The following is a 16,082-nucleotide window of genomic DNA, read 5'->3' on the forward strand; positions in this document are numbered from 1 at the left end:
CAAGCGCTGCAAAATATGCTGCGCGCGCGAGTCCAACGGTCCCAATCAAGCGGTCCCATCTGCAGCAGCATAGAGTTTGCAGCGCGTGCGACCGGGCGCACTAAATATGCTGCGCGCGATGCCTTTTTGATGCGCGCACTGTATTAGTTATAGCGTGCACGCGTTTTTTGTGCGGCTTCTGGAGATTCCAAACCAGGTCCGCGCGTGCTAAAAGCAGTTTTTATACCGTGCGACGCTCGTATAACGCTTCTGTTGGAGATGCTCTAACAAAACGGTTTCGGTGGTTTCGTTATTTGCAATGGAACCGGGGCGTTTAGCCCTTTTCCTCTAAAAATGATGGGTTTGGCCCCCCTACGTCCTGCGATGGCGGGGCTAATGCAAGCCAGATTCGCCGTCGGCGTGACGGGTGGATGCTGGCGACCAAGGAGGAGTGGAGGCGGTGGTGGATCCTCGGCCGGGCAGGGCAGCGACGTGCCGGTGCGGGAGGCGGCGCAGGCGCTGTTGGTGCAGGAGCAGAGAGTGGAGCGCGGCGGCCCACCATCATGTAAGACAATAAGTTTTGGGAACCAGCACAACCCTCTAGGGGTGGCTTATCTCATTATATATAATGGTTGTGTTACAATACGTACATAGGTACAGAAGTTATACATAGTCTAACACCCTCCCTCAATCTTAGCCACTTTCTAAAGAACTGAGAAGGGTAAGATTGCGCCTACAAGCCTCAAACTGTGGCAGTGGTAAAGGCTTAGTGAAGATATCTGCAAGTTGATCCTTAGACGAGATAAACTTGATCTGAAGTTGCTTCTGTGATACACGTTCCCGTACAAAGTGATAGTCAACTTCAATGTGTTTCGTTCGGGCATGAAATACTGGATTTGCAGAAAGGTATGTAGCACCGATGTTATCACACCAAAGAATAGGAGGCTGTGGTTGAGACAAACCCAACTCCTGAAGCAAAGACTGCACCCAAATAATCTCTGCAGTAGCATTAGCCACAGCCTTGTACTCAGCTTCAGTACTGCTACGTGACACAGTAGCCTGTTTCCGAGCACTCCAGGCGATCAAATTAGAGCCAAAGAATACTGCATAACCCCCCGTGGATCGCCTGTCATCTGGGCTACCAGCCCAATCTGCATCAGAGAAGGCCGAAAGGACCCGAGAGGAAGTCAGCCGAATATGCATACCAAAAGTCAGGGTGAACTGAACATAACGAAGAATGCGTTTAACAGCAGCCCAATGAGTATCTCTGGGAGCCTGAAGATACTGACAAACCCTGTTAACAGCATAAGAGATATCTGGTCTCGTGATCGTCAAGTACTAAAGTCCACCAACAATGCTTCTGTACTCTGTGGCATCCGCAGGAGACAAAAGCTCACCATCAACAGCTGTTATCTTGTCGGTAGACGACATGGGTGTGGTGGTCGGTTTGCACTTCAGCATGCCGGCTTTTTGTAACAACTCCAAGGAGTACTTCTTCTGCGTAAGGACAAGACCAGTAGCACGAGAAGTGACCTCAACTCCAAGAAAGTAGTGAAGCTTCCCAAGATCTTTGACCGCAAAATCAGCACCAAGAGAGCAGACAAGAGCATCAGCACCATACTGAAAAGAGCTGACAAGGATAATATCATCGACATATACCAAAAGATACATAGTGACTTCTGGCTTCTGTAGAAGAAATAATGAAGTGTCAGCAGTGGACGGCACAAACCCATGAGCACGAAGGGCAGAGGCAAGGCGGGCATGCCAGGCACGAGGAGCTTGCTTCAAACCATATAGTGCTTTGGAAAGACGACAGATATAGTCAGGACGATCAGGATCAGAGAAACCAGGCGGCTGTTTCATATAAACCTCTTCCTCCAAAAATCCAAGTAGAAAAGCATTCTGCACATCAAGTTGACAAAGGGACCAACCACGAGAAACAGCAATGGAGAGAAGAAGCCGAATAGTGGTAGGCTTGACGACAGGACTGAAGGTGTCCTCATAGTCAAGACCATGACGCTGCCGAAAACCGCGAGCAACAAGTCGCGCTTTGTAACGCTCAATAGATCCATCCGAATGCTTCTTCACTTTGAATACCCATTTTGAGTCAATAACATTTACCCGTGGTGGTGGAGGAACGAGAGTCCATGTCTTGTTACGAAGAAGAGCATGAAACTCCTGCTCCATAGCCTCTCGCCAATGTGGAATGCGCAGGGCAGCCTGATATGAGCGAGGCTCAGAAGATGGATCCGCAACAGCAGCAGCCAAACAAGCAGCCAACCAAGCAACCGTACCATCCATACGTTCCTTAGGTTTGAAAATGCCACTGCGACTGCGTGTATGTGGTCGAGACACAGGAACCACCGAGGTCGACGGAGCAGCCTGCAACGGGCTGGAGGACGGCGACGTTGACGAGTCAGCCAGTGACGAGGAGCCAGGCACGATAGCCTCGGACTCAGTCGGCGAAGAAGGCCGGCCCACCGGCGAAACCGGCAGAGCAGACGAAGCAGCTGGCGACTCCGGCATCCCAGACCGGGCCGATGGCGAGCTCGGCATAGTGGGCCGTGGCGCGGCCGGTGTCGCGGGCCGATCCGCTGATGAAGGCGACGTGAGGACCCGAGCTGCGGGCGAAGACGGCGTGACGGGCCGAGCCACGGGCGACTCGGCGGCCGCTGGCGAAAAAGGCCGAGCCGCTGGAGACTCGGCGATCACTGGCGTAGCAGACCGAGCAGTGGAGATGCTCGGCGCGACGGGCTCGTCGGGTGACCATGCATGGGCACGCGAATCGATGCCATGCAACAGAGGGCGATCGACATGCCCACCAGAAGACGACGATGATGATGGTGAATCCTCCAACAGCTCCAAACGAGCTCCACGTCCGGTTCCTGCACCATGGTTAGGTAACAGCAAAGGAGAGTATGCAACATCATCAAATTGGTCAGAAGCAACAGAGGATGAATGCAGGGATGGTGGTTCGACAGTGGACACAGGAAGGTTGGCAAAGGGAAAAACATGCTCATCAAACACGACGTCCCGAGATATATAGACACGATTAGTGGGAACATGAAGACATTTGTAACCTTTATGAAGAGAGCTATAGCCAAGGAAAACACACTTCTTAGAACGAAACTCAAGCTTGCGCTTGTTATATGGACGAAGATGCGGCCAGCAAGCACACCCAAATACCTTGAGAAAGGTATAATCAGGTTGTTCATTAAGGAGAACCTCAATGGGAGTCTTCATGTTTAAAACACGAGTAGGAGTACGATTGATGAGAAAGCATGCAGTGGTGAAAGCATCACTCCAAAACCGAAAAGGAACAGATGCATGGGCCAAAAGAGTAAGACCAGCTTCAACAATATGACGATGCTTACGTTCGACTGAACCATTCTGCTGATGTGTATGTGGACATGCTAAACGATGAGCTATCCCAAGCGACTGAAAGAAGGAGTTGAGGTTGCGATACTCGCCCCCCAGTCCGACTGGACATGAACAATTTTGTGCTTGAGAAGACGTTCAACATGTTTTTGAAACTGAACAAAAATATCAAACACATCAGATTTGCGTTTAATAAGGTAAAGCCAGGTAAAGCGACTATAAGCATCAACGAAACTGATATAGTAATTATGACCACTGACAGAAGTCTGAGCAGGACCCCATACATCTGAAAACACAAGTTCTAACGGATGTTTCACCTCACGACTGGACTCCGAAAAAGGAAGTTGATGACTCTTCCCCTGCTGACAAGCATCACACACTGCTACATCTTTATTACTAGACAAACTAGGAAGCTCATGACGACGCAAAATATGACGGACAATAGGTGTGGCCGGGTGACCAAGACGAGCATGCCACTGTGACGGAGAGACCCGAACTCCACTGAAAATGCGAGCGATGCCAGGATGCTCCAGACGGTAGAGACCCTGGCACAACCGCCCACTAAGAAGAATGTCCCTCGTGCCCTGATCCTTAATAAAAAGATCAAAAGGGTGAAATTCACAAAGCACATTATTATCACGTGTGAGTTTAGGAACTGAAAGAAGATTGCGGGTCACAGATGGAACGCGAAGAACATTGCGAAGCTGAAGACTCCTATTGGCATGTCTAGTGAGAAGAGATGCTTGACCAATATGAGATATGTGCATACCTGCTCCATTGGCGGTGTGGATCTTGTCGGAGCCATGATAGGGTTCACGAGTGTGAAGCTTCCCCATCTCGCTGGTCAGATGCTCTGTCGCCCCAGAGTCCATGTACCAGTGTTGATCGATGGAGTAGGACTGAGTGTGTCCCTGGTGCTTCTGCGGCGCGGGACGATCAGCCATGGCGACCTGACGGGCATTGTTGCGTGTATCTTTGCCGTCATTGCCAAGACCAAGGAAGCTTCGCTGGAAGCGCTTATGACACTTGGAGGCCCAGTGCCCATCGCGGCCACAAAGCTGACACACACGTGGACCGCCAGCCCCCGGTAAGGTCGCAGTAGGTGGGGGGGCCGAGGCGGGCGACGGTGGCAGCCCCAAGGGAGACCGGGGTGATGAAGAAGAGCGGCCACCCTTGGTGGCGACGTTGGCCGAGAGAGAGCCAGTGCCCCTGGTGCGGCGAGTCTCGACCCGTTGCTCAGTGAGAAGAAGCCGAGAGAAAACCTCGTGTGCCAACATGGGTGTCGAGTTACCCCGCTCGTTGATGATCTCGACTAAGGCATCATACTCCTCATCAAGACCATTGACAATAAACGAGTTGAACTCGGAGTCGGTGAGGGGCTGTCCAATGGAGGCCAATGTGTCGGCAAGGCCCTTGACCTTGTTGTAGAACTCAGTGGCCGTGGAGTCAAGCTTCTGACACTCTCCAAGCTGACGACGGAGTGTAGAGACACGAGCCTGGGACTGCGCTGCAAAGGTGCGCTCAAGGATGGTCCAGGCCTCATGAGACGTCTTCGCGAAGACAACAAGGCCGGCAACTGCCGGCGAGAGCGACCCCTGGATGGAGGAGAGGTTCGCCTGGTCCTGCCCCGTCCAGACGCGATGGGCCGGATTGTAGACCGGACCGTGCACGCTGTCTACCAGCGTGGGTGGGCAGGGAAGCGATCCGTCGACGTAGCCTAGCAGGTAGTGACTCCCCAAGAGCGGGAGAACCTGCGCACGCCAGAAGATGTAGTTGTCTGCGGAGAGCTTGATGGTGATGAGATGACCGAAGTGAAACGGCGACGGCGAAGACGATCCCATCGAGGAGGCTGCCTGGGGTGCAAACACCATGGAGGCAGCCGGAGGCACCGAAGCCGATGCGGGAGGAGGCGGGACCGCAGCCAGGGCGGGCGCCGCAAAGCTCGCGGCCGGTGCGGACGCCGCAAGGCCCGCGGCCGGGGCGGACGCCGCCAACCCCGCCAGCGGGGCGGTGTGATCCGCTCGCGGCAGGAGCGGCGGGACGACGCCTGCGGAATCCGCAGCGGACGGCGGCGCCGCGGTGTGGACCACGAGGTCACGCCCGAGCGAGGGCGCCGGCGGCGTGGAGAAGACGGAGCCGATGCTCCTTGTCCCGATCGGAGCCGGAACGGAGACGGCATCGAGCGGGAGGTTGAGCAGAGCCGCAAGAGAGGCCGGGAGGAAGCCCGCAGCAGTGGAACCGGTGGTGGCGGCGCTCGACATGGCGGCGGCGCGATCGGTGGCGCGGCGGCGGCGGTGAAGGCGGCGGCGGCTGCCGCGGCGATGCGGGTATTAGGGTTTAGAAGCGGAAGCGATCGTAACCTAGCGTGATACCATGTAAGACAATAAGTTTTGGGAACCAGCACAACCCTCTAGGGGTGGCTTATCTCATTATATATAATGGTTGTGTTACAATAGGTACATAGGTACAGAAGTTATACATAGTCTAACACATCACCATGTCCATGCGCGAGGTCGTACGTCCACATGCTCCAGCAGGCCAAGCTGCCGCCTCCATCCCTGCACCTGCACGCTTCTCCACGCGGCGCCATGCCTAAGCCGCCTCCTCCTCCTCCTGCTGCTGCTGCTCATGTCCACGTCGTCCAGCTGCCGTTGGTAGGGGGATCGGACAGTGAATGCGAATGCCGATGAATGAACGAATGAATGTCGCAGGAGCTGTGATGGAGACGGGACGTCACCTCGCCGGTCGGCCTGGACCAACTCCGGCCATCTGCATGTATGCACCCTGTATCGAACGTACGTGTCGGGTGGGTGTCGATGAGCGCTCTCACGATCGACAGCCATGCATGAATGCCAAATTAATCTCAGTTAGATTAGACTAGATGTCGTTGGACACATGCATGACTCCTACAGTACGGATGCTTGCATGGCTACTTTTCCATCAATTTTGGAATGGAGGGAGCAGATGCAAACTTTGTCCATCTGTATCTGCATCTCGCCATCTCCGTGTATATATATATATATATATATATATATATATATATATATATATATATATATATATTCAGTGAGACACTTGGAGATTTCCAACAGAAAGTGTGTTGATGAACTAATAGATCATATACCAGATGAGCCGTCGTGACGTACTACGTAGAAAGACAAGACGGAAAGAGGCAAGAAGAGATGTACGTACTACGTACTACCCCAGTTAGACATATGTTCGTATGTGTCTGTGGAATGCGATGGATGGATGTGACGGAGACGGGACGTCAGCTGGCCCAGCCATGTGCATGCATGCACGCGTACGTGTGGTGTCGGGTCGATGTCGCGCACGCGGTGGTCGTCCATGCAACTCAAGCCCAGCAGCTCTACGACGATGTTCCCCTCAAAAAAAAAAGCTCTACGACGATGTTCATGCTGCCGCCCAACCGGCCGGCCAGCCGGATCATCACGCACGAAACACATGCATTGCATATACACCTGACCTGCACTGCACAGCACAGCACACGGCAGGGTGACCGCCGGAGTACAAAACGCATGCATGCATGCATGCATGCATTGTGGAGTGGAGTGGTACACCTGACCTTTGATTGCTTGTCTCCTCTCCTACCACGACGCCTGCCTGCCTGCTGGCTGCTGCTACATACTAGTACTCGATTGTCCACATTATTAACTGCACCCGAAAGGGCCTCCGGTTTCTATAATATTCCAATCTCTTCCAGGGAAGAACAAGTAATGAAGCAACGATTCTCGTAAATGTCTTGATGGATTGGCTATCTACGAGCACTCCAAATCGCCCAAAGTAGGACAATCATCTGCGGACACATGCATCTTCATGCATCGCAAAAAGCCACTTCTTGCCATTGGGAAGCAGTAGCACATCATATTCCCCGCGTAGGTTGTGGGATAGTGATCCAACGCGCACCCTCGCCCGCGGGAATGGGCCAGCCTGTTCGTGTGTTCTGCATTTTTTCTGTTTGGCTTTGTTTCATGTTTATTTTTCTCTTAAAATTCATCAACTTTTTCTAAATAATCCTTCGAACTTATGATTTGTCCAAAATGTTGAACAATTTTCAAATTCATGTATTTTTTTTCTAAATTAGTGAATATTTTTTGAATCTGAAAACAACTTTGGAAATTCATGAATATTTTATCAAACTCGTCAACATCGTGTTTGAATCTCAAGTTCATGTTTTTTATTTAGTGATTTTTTCTGAAATTAGTGAAAAAGTGAACTCACAAATAGTTTTTACAATTCTGAATATTTTTTGTATTCGCCAACATTTCTTGAAAGTCATGAACAGTTTTTAACACACATTTGTTTAATTCATATGTTTTTTTCGAATTAACATTGTTTTGAAGTGACAAACACTTTTAGGGAATCATGAACATTATATAGTTCAGGAATTGTTTTCCAAATCTATGAACATTTTATAAATAGTAAACATTTTTTGAAGTCACGAACATTCTTCAGAATTAACAAACTCTTTTTAAAACTAAGAATTTTTTTCAAAAACATATTTTTTTATATATGCAGCATCTGGTTTTTTAGCCCGTTTTTGAAAAAGAAAATAAAGAATTCTCTAAACCGGCCAGACCTTTTGGAGGAGAAGCAACAAAATGGGCCGGCCTACAAAGCGGCGTCTCGTCCGGCCGTTACCGAGGAGGACTCTTGTGGCTCGGTTTCTGCGGCGCAACCGCAAGCAACCGATCGAGGAGGCGGCGTCCCTCTGCTTCCCTACCGGCCGCCGCCCCGACCCTGCTGCCTGCTGCCTCCATAGAAACTCCGACACGATCAGGCGACTTGGTCAGGCCTCCAGAGAAACTCCGACTCAAAAACCCACACCCTGCTCCCTCCAAAGAAAGAAGGAAAGTATCTCTAGCAGATAAAGCTTTCAATCTGCTGGAAGATCGCCGGAGGTACTAGGTAGTACTCCCTCCGTCCGGAAATACTTGTCATCAAAATGAATAAAAGGGGATGTATCTAGATGTATTTTAGTTCTAGATACATTCCTTTTTGTCCATTTTGATGACAAGTTTTTTCGGACGGAGGGAGTAGTACATTACAAGCGAGTCTTCTTTGCTGCTCCTCGTCCTCATCCTGTACGTACGTACGTGTCTAGTACTAGTACTAGTAATATTCTTCATTAATTCTTAATAATTGTTTTTGTGTTCCATTTGATTCCTTTTCAGCTTGTCGCATACTTACATTTGTTGCCTGAATGAATGGCTTCCTTACATTCGTATCATCATTCATTCATTCATTGAAACACAGGGATTTCTTCTTCTTGCAACTTGCAAGTTAAGGATGACGGCATCCAACGCAAATTCCTCATGTAATTGGTAAATCATTCTGCTTTTTGCCTATTCTATTTCTATTCTCCACACCTTACATATATCTATATGCTCAACCCTTCGGAATTTTTTTATACACAAGTTCGAATACCCAGTCCTCGGAGGGGGCAGCTGACCAGGGTGATAACCTTTCGAGGCTGTTCACGGACTTCGCCGTGGACAACACGTTCGCAGAGGCGCGTATCAGGGCCGCTTTCTACCCCAAATTCAAAAATGACAAGTCCGATCAACAGGTTTTTAATCAACGCTTACTTTCTAAATCTTCCACTGCTTAATTAATTGCACTTTGGGACTCCCGGCCCATTTAGATTTTGGGAATGGGGTTTTAATTAAAAACCTTTAGTGGGAACCCAACCTTACGCCCCCTGTTTTGTGATGGCAGACACGGACTCGGATGATTGAGATGGTGTCGTGTGGCTCAGCTACCATGGAGGTATGTTTGATTTCTTCTTCTTTTGCCGTTTGGTTAATTAATTACTGGTTTTATTTTAGCTAACTGCTTGCAGTGATGACGGTTAAAATGTGTTCACCCTACAAAGATAACTTTTTCTCCAGGTTACGCTCAAGCATTCAGGATCTCTATTCATGTATGCCGGTCACCGTGGTGGAGCATATTCCAAGAACAGCTTTGGAAATATGTAGGCGCCGCTAGTTTGTCTTCTTGTTCTTTGTTTGTTGAGCTGTTTATTTAACCGAATGAAGGTGTAATTCCTTACTTCTTTGGGGATATGTAGCTACACTGCTGTGGGCGTTTTTGTCCTGGACCGTATGTTTCGTGAAGCTTGGGGGAACGAAGCACCTAGAAAGCAAGCCGAATTTAATGATGTTCTTGAGGTATCCCATGCATGCCAGTGCAACTTTCTCAACAACTACATGCCTTTTTGCTCTCTAACCTTTCTTTGATACATACTAGTTTATTGGAATTTTAAACACTCATCAAGAATGTTAAGTTTACTATTAGGGCTTTTCATCGTTTGCATTTCTGCTTGTCAGCTGTTTTCTTAAAATTACTGATTTTGCCGCCGTTCTGTGCTTCTAGAAAAAACGGATAAACATTTCAATGGAACTTGTGACGGCTGTATTAGGAGACCATGGGCAAAGGCCAAATGATGATTATGGTATGATGCCTGATTACTTCACCTATTTAACCGTGACATCAATTTTCAGTCCATGAATTTTACCATTCTTGCTAGTCCTTTTTTTGCACAAAATCTCTTTTGAATGCATATTTATATCTTTTATGTTGGCCTTTATGCAGCCGTGGTTATAGCTGTAACAGAGTTAGGTCATGGCAAACCAAGGTTCTATTCTACTCCACAAGTGATTGCCTTTTGTCTAGAATGGCGCCTACCAACAAATCATGTGTGGCTATTTTCCACAAGGTAGTCATCTGACAAGTTTATGTTTCCTATGCCGAAGTATTTGACTGCCTTGCTTGATATAAGTTTCCATTCTGAAGCTGTTTGAGATGAGATGCATCTTCATAATTGTTCTTTTAATGAGACTACAAGAGGGTTAAACAGTTTGTTGCCACTAATTTAGTTATTAATATTCCTTGTGTATGAGCCATTATTATTGCCGTGCCCTAAAAAAGTGCATATCTCTTCAGTCTTCACTGCTGGGTCTTCTCCTAATATTATTATTCTTTATCTTTACATCTTTGCAAGGAAATCTCAAAGTAGGAAATGCATACTAGTAGGAAAAGTTAATATCTCTAAAGCGAGGCCGCTCACATGTAGGATGTGGTATTCAAGAATTTTTCTTCCATGTGAAATATGTGTAGTTTTGTCAATTGTGACTAGTTTAAGTTTAAATTGTGGTTGGTGCTCTTGTATTAAATTGTGGTTTGCTACCTCTGACATCAATGGTCCTGAATGTGTTAATAGCCAAATGGAGAATTGGGGAACATCAGTAAGTAAACAGAAAGAGCTTTGCAAACTGTTGGATGAATGGTATATTACTAACTTCTTTCTCTTCGTTCATAGGAGTTTTTTTTACCAAACTACATATGTTTCTTTTAATTTTATTGGTTTGCCAAACAAAATAGGGCTGTGTATATTACAAGCAAGTGCGGAAATAAGCCACCCTCGTCCTCGACGTATCTTAGCGAGGCAGAGCCTTTCCTTGAACAATATGCTAAAGCAAACCAGGATTTGATAGGGGCTACCGGTGACTTGGTTCAACCGTCTAGTCCTACTACGTCCCTTCAATGGTGTTTCAAAACCCGAGGGCCTTATCGTCTTCTTTCCTGGTAAATTCTGTTTTTCCTTATAACAGTTTTTAAGGTTTACGTTTCATCTTGAGTTGCTTTCAGTCATTAGAATAACTGAGGATATTGCTCTCAAGCAAGATTAAAAAACTTGATGAATCATCATTCGTATAGGTCATCTTTTCACTGCCAAGTTTCAATTTAATGATGATTTTCTAATTCCCATTATGTCCTTGTTATATTATTTTGTTCTCCGTCAGGTATACCTGGTTGTGCAAAGTCTGCTCTATGCAAGGAACTATTGAAAATGCCTGGTGGCCTTGGTGATAATCGCCCTCTTCATTGTTTGATGGGAGATCTTATTAAAAAACGTATGCAGCATTTGGCAGTATTCTTTGGTTGATATGTTTATATCATAGGACCAAAATATAGATTCAATACACTTCTATTTTGCCCTTTTTGCAAACTATCTGCCCTTACAGGATACTGGCAAAAGGTTGCTGACGACCAGAAAAAGGAACCATTTACAATAACCCTCGCTGACAAAAACGCACCAAATGAGCAAGTGTGGAGGCAGGCAAGATTGCTACTTTCAAATTACAAGATGGAGTCAATGTTATTTCTTTCACATGCTACATACAGTTTAGAAAGAAAGAACTGAACTTGTGGTCCATTTATATATTGTAGATTAACGATATGTGTGGGACCACAAAAGCGGCTGCTGTTCCTGCTGTTCCTGATTCTGAAGGTAATTAGTTATCTGTATTCTTTATAATTTTTTTTTATTTCATGCTTTTTCTGCCACTTGACATAAAAAAACAAACCCCAGATTATTTAGATTCTACTAGAAGAATGTTATTCCCGTCTTCACTGTCTATATCTCTATTTATGAAGCGTTTGTAATTTTTCTTCATTTCCTTGAAACTGCAGGCACCGATACAAATCCATTTTCTTTTGAGGCTCTTGCTGTTTTCATGTTTCGTGTACTCCAGCGGGTCAATCATGAGGTATACAAATCCATTTTCTCTTGAAGCTCTTGCTGTTTTCAAGTTTTCTGTATATTGTAAATTGTCCTCTAACATGTTATGACTACATATCTACATATAAAGGGAAATCTGGACAAGGCATCACCGGATGCTGGTAAGGTTTTGCTAAGGTTTTACAACCTCTATGATGGCAAGGTATGCCCTTTCCTAAAAATACAGTTTGAGATCATATTGGAATGTTATACCATGTTATCAGTGTTGCATTCAAGAAAAATGCACTTCCAGAATCGACGAGAATTCGAAGGCCAACTGTATGAGCGTTTCGGCTCCTTGGTTAAGATGCCTCTCCTCAAGCCAGATAGGTAGAGATTTTTACATATTCCTGAAGCCAGAGAAACATGCCATTTTTGTTGGTCTTAAAAAAACTTGTATTTACTGAACTGCTACCTGGTTCTCCTATTTTTAGAGCTCCATTGCCTGGTGATGTCAAAAGTATCTTAGACGAGGGGCTTAGCTCACTAGCGGAGGCCCCCGGTGGGCAAGATATGGCAGCCGCCATACCTTGATTCTAGGCATAAACAAATGTATACATACGCATGTATTGTCGATTGTCTCGTTCCCTCATTCTAGTGCAGCGAGAAAAAGGCCGCTGGCACACAGGCACGCCACACACACAAGTTGGGCCGGCAAACACAAGAACGTACGAGTTGGGCCTGCTGGCACAAACAGGAAGCGGTCGAGCTCGTTGATTCCATTGAGCGCCAACCCACACGCACGCGCAAGTGACGAACCCTAGCGCAGCGATGGTGGCTGGTCAGGTCGTGATCCGGGCGGGCAACTGGCGACGGGATAGCCTACGACACCGACGTGCTCGGGGCTTAAACGGCGGCGGCAGCAAGCTCCAGTGATGACAGCAAGGTTGCATTTGATGGGCTACGTCCTAAAAATGCCAAAATGACTTCCGGGACACTCAAGACCAGGAGAGGATTCCATGGAAAAGTGAAGCGAGGCTTCGACTCGCTGGTCATTGGAGCGTTGTGGGCCATTTGGAAGCAAAGAAACGCGCACGTCTTCAATCGGCCGGAGCAGGTGGTGGGCCCGAGAGAGCTCGCAATGGCGATTCTCGGCGACATTCGGGATTGGTCGAGCGCTAGGTTTGGTGTGGGTGGCCTAGATAGATTCGTGAGGAGTTAGCTTTTGGTTTTTTCGGTGTGGGTGTGCTGGCGACTAATGTTCGCATTGTTTGTCGGTCTCTTGTATATACTTTGCTTCCTTCTATAAAAATATGGTACGCCATTGGCGTACTCTCGAAAAAAAAAACTTCCGGGACAATTCAAAAAGACCTTGTCATGGCTGATCTTTTTTTCGTGTGGACACCTTCTATGCTGCTATAGATTCCATCACCACAGAGTTTGATCATCGTTTTGATGAGGTATCTTCAGACCTGGTCCAGATCTTCTCTTGTCTTGACCTAAGAAACTCCTTTTCTAGGTTCAACCTGAATAAGCTTGCTAGGCTCACAGAGATTTATCATGATGATTTCTCTAATTATGAGCGTGAACATATAGAAGATAACCTTGATCTATTCATTATCGATACGAGAAGAATTGAAGACTTCAGATATTGTCATGATATTGCAAACCTAGCTAAAATGATGGTCGAACTTCAAAGGCATGTCATGTTTCCTACTGTGTATCGCCTCATGGAGTTGGCATTGCTACTACCGGTAGCGACGACAACAATCGAAAGGGCCTTCTCATCAATGGAAATCATCAAGATTGAGTTGCGCAGCAATATGACAGATGGTTGGCTTAATGACTTGACGATTTGTTATATTGAGCGAGAGATCTTCAAAAGTATTGATCTTAGTAAAATCGAGGAAATTTTTTAGAATGAGGGTAGGGCATTGCCATTGCCTGGGTCTTCTAGGCGGCATTGAAAGCTTCATTATTGGTACGTTTAAGGTTGTTTTCCTATTGAAACATGACTACATTTTCATTGTATTTGGTTTTTTGTTTGTAATGTGTGTTGAATCTTTTGATTTGCATAAAAAATATATTCTTAAGACTTCGCCACACCTTAAAAAAATTTCGTCCTCCGCCTCTGGCTTAGCTTATTCATATTGCATCGAAGCAGGCATTTAAGAAGGTATGGAACTGCTACCTCTTAACCCCCGAGTACAAATTAAGCTACTGCTGTGTCAGCTGATAATGTTCGCAGAACTAGTGTGGAATAGTCAAATAGTCATCAAAATCATGATTCTTTATAATCTGGCTGATTTGATCAATAATGTCGAATCAGAGTGGAGCCATCGGAATGGGCACAGTGGGGGGAGAGGTTGCGCGAGATCTTGTTTGAGAATGCTGATTATCTTAAATCCATTCAGGTAAACATATCTCATGTATTTATTTGTCAGTGAAAATCTGTATTCTTTTCAGGAAACACTTAACTTTATGGACTGACGTGTTGTATTGATTTGAGTCGAAGTACATACAGTAGGCTTACAAGAGAACATACACAAACCCTAAACTTGGTTGGAAACACCATATATTAATTGTACCACCGTCTCTACTTTCGGGCACCTACACTCACACATTTGGGTACCAACCTAATCCATTGGGTAATAACTAATAACACCCTTTTTACAGTCACAAGTTTGGAATATTAGCCTTAACATTTAATCTCATCTCTGATTTAGCAATAGCAATTGAGATGACTTTACATTGCTATGTGAGGTGCTTTGATCAGGAGGGAGTTATTGGCTAGCAATAGCATTCACCGATCCTGCCTACCAAAAGTCTGAAACCATCAAAGTTTACAATTTCAGCGCACAGAAAGATGTTCCCTGAGGAAAAAGATAATTAATTTCTTTGGCTCTAATGTCTAGGTTCCGTTTGAGGCTGCGGTGAAAGAAGTAGTGGAACAGTTAAAGGCTGTGGCAAAAGGTGATATCAAACCACCTGATATTGCCAAGCGGAGGTTGGGCAATATCGTTTTTGCTGCTGTTACATTATCCCTGGCAGACGTATTGGGCCTTGTCCGGAAGGTAACAAGTGTATGCTCATCTTATATGGTATATTCTCCAATAAGATGTATTGGACGATGCTGTGAATCTAACCGGATCATGCATATTGCACAACTGAACTCAACAGGTTGCAGAGAAGGACACTGATGTCAACAATTTTCTCAACGGCCTAAAATTAGAGGATAGCCTGAAGAACAAGGTGCATGTCACCCTCGCCCACAAAAGGGCCCATGGTGTAGCCGCGGTTGCAAGTTATGCGGTCTACGAGAAGCAGGAACTCCACGTATCGTTTAATGCTTTCTTCTACACCGATAACATGGCTGCCCTTCCCGCAAAAAAAAAAAGATAACATGGCTGCCCTCGAGGCACAGATCGGAACGGTAAATGGTGAGACTATTGTCTGCAGAAATGATTGGCCACATGTTACTCTATGGACAGCCGCAGGCGTGGCACCAAAGGAAGCAAACACACTGCCACAGCTGGTTTCCCAGGGAAAAGCAAAGCGGGTGCTGGTCGACCCTCCTATCACCATCTCTGGAGTTGTCGACTTGAACTGTTCTTAGATTAGATATATTTGTGGTGCAAAAGTGAATATAAGAGTCAGGAGTCATTAGGTAGCTGATGGTGGTGACGGCTTTGTCAATGTTAGTTTAAATTTCATGCCACAAAGTCCTCCATATTACCGTTCACAATTTGTATGAGGCTTTTGGAGTTTGATCTCTAAACACTTGAGCAGTGAATGCATTACCACAACCTCGTTTCCTTTTGGTAGTATCGACATATTTATGGACTTCTTGGACCACATAAATATGAAAATGAGTCTTGAGGCTTGACCAACACTTATCATCGGCATCTTGAAGGGTAGTTGAACTTTCCTAAAATATACTCAAGCAAAACATTAGTCCAACAATATGTATGTTGACATGATACCAAAACCATAAAGGGAGTGGATGTGCTTTCACTCTTGTTCCTCGACTTGACAACAGATCAAGGCTCCTGCCCTAGATCTTCCCCCTCAAGAACCGTTACGCTAGATCATTGCACATCCTGAAACACTCCCAAAGGCATTCAGTTTATCGGGTGGTGCACTTGTCCTTCTTGAACCGGAGCTTCCCCTTGAGGTTATCGAACTCCCAAATGTGCTCTTGCAT

General features: G+C 46.4%; 1 pseudogene; it reads left to right on the top strand.

The window, feature by feature from the left end:
- Positions 1 to 363: 363 nt before the first annotated feature.
- LOC119357256 lies at positions 364 to 15,494 on the top strand (annotated as a pseudogene).
- The last annotated feature ends 588 nt before the right edge of the window (positions 15,495 to 16,082 follow it).

This window comes from Triticum dicoccoides, chromosome 1A, assembly GCF_002162155.2.
Source record: "Triticum dicoccoides isolate Atlit2015 ecotype Zavitan chromosome 1A, WEW_v2.0, whole genome shotgun sequence".
Classification (NCBI taxonomy): domain Eukaryota; kingdom Viridiplantae; phylum Streptophyta; class Magnoliopsida; order Poales; family Poaceae; genus Triticum; species Triticum dicoccoides.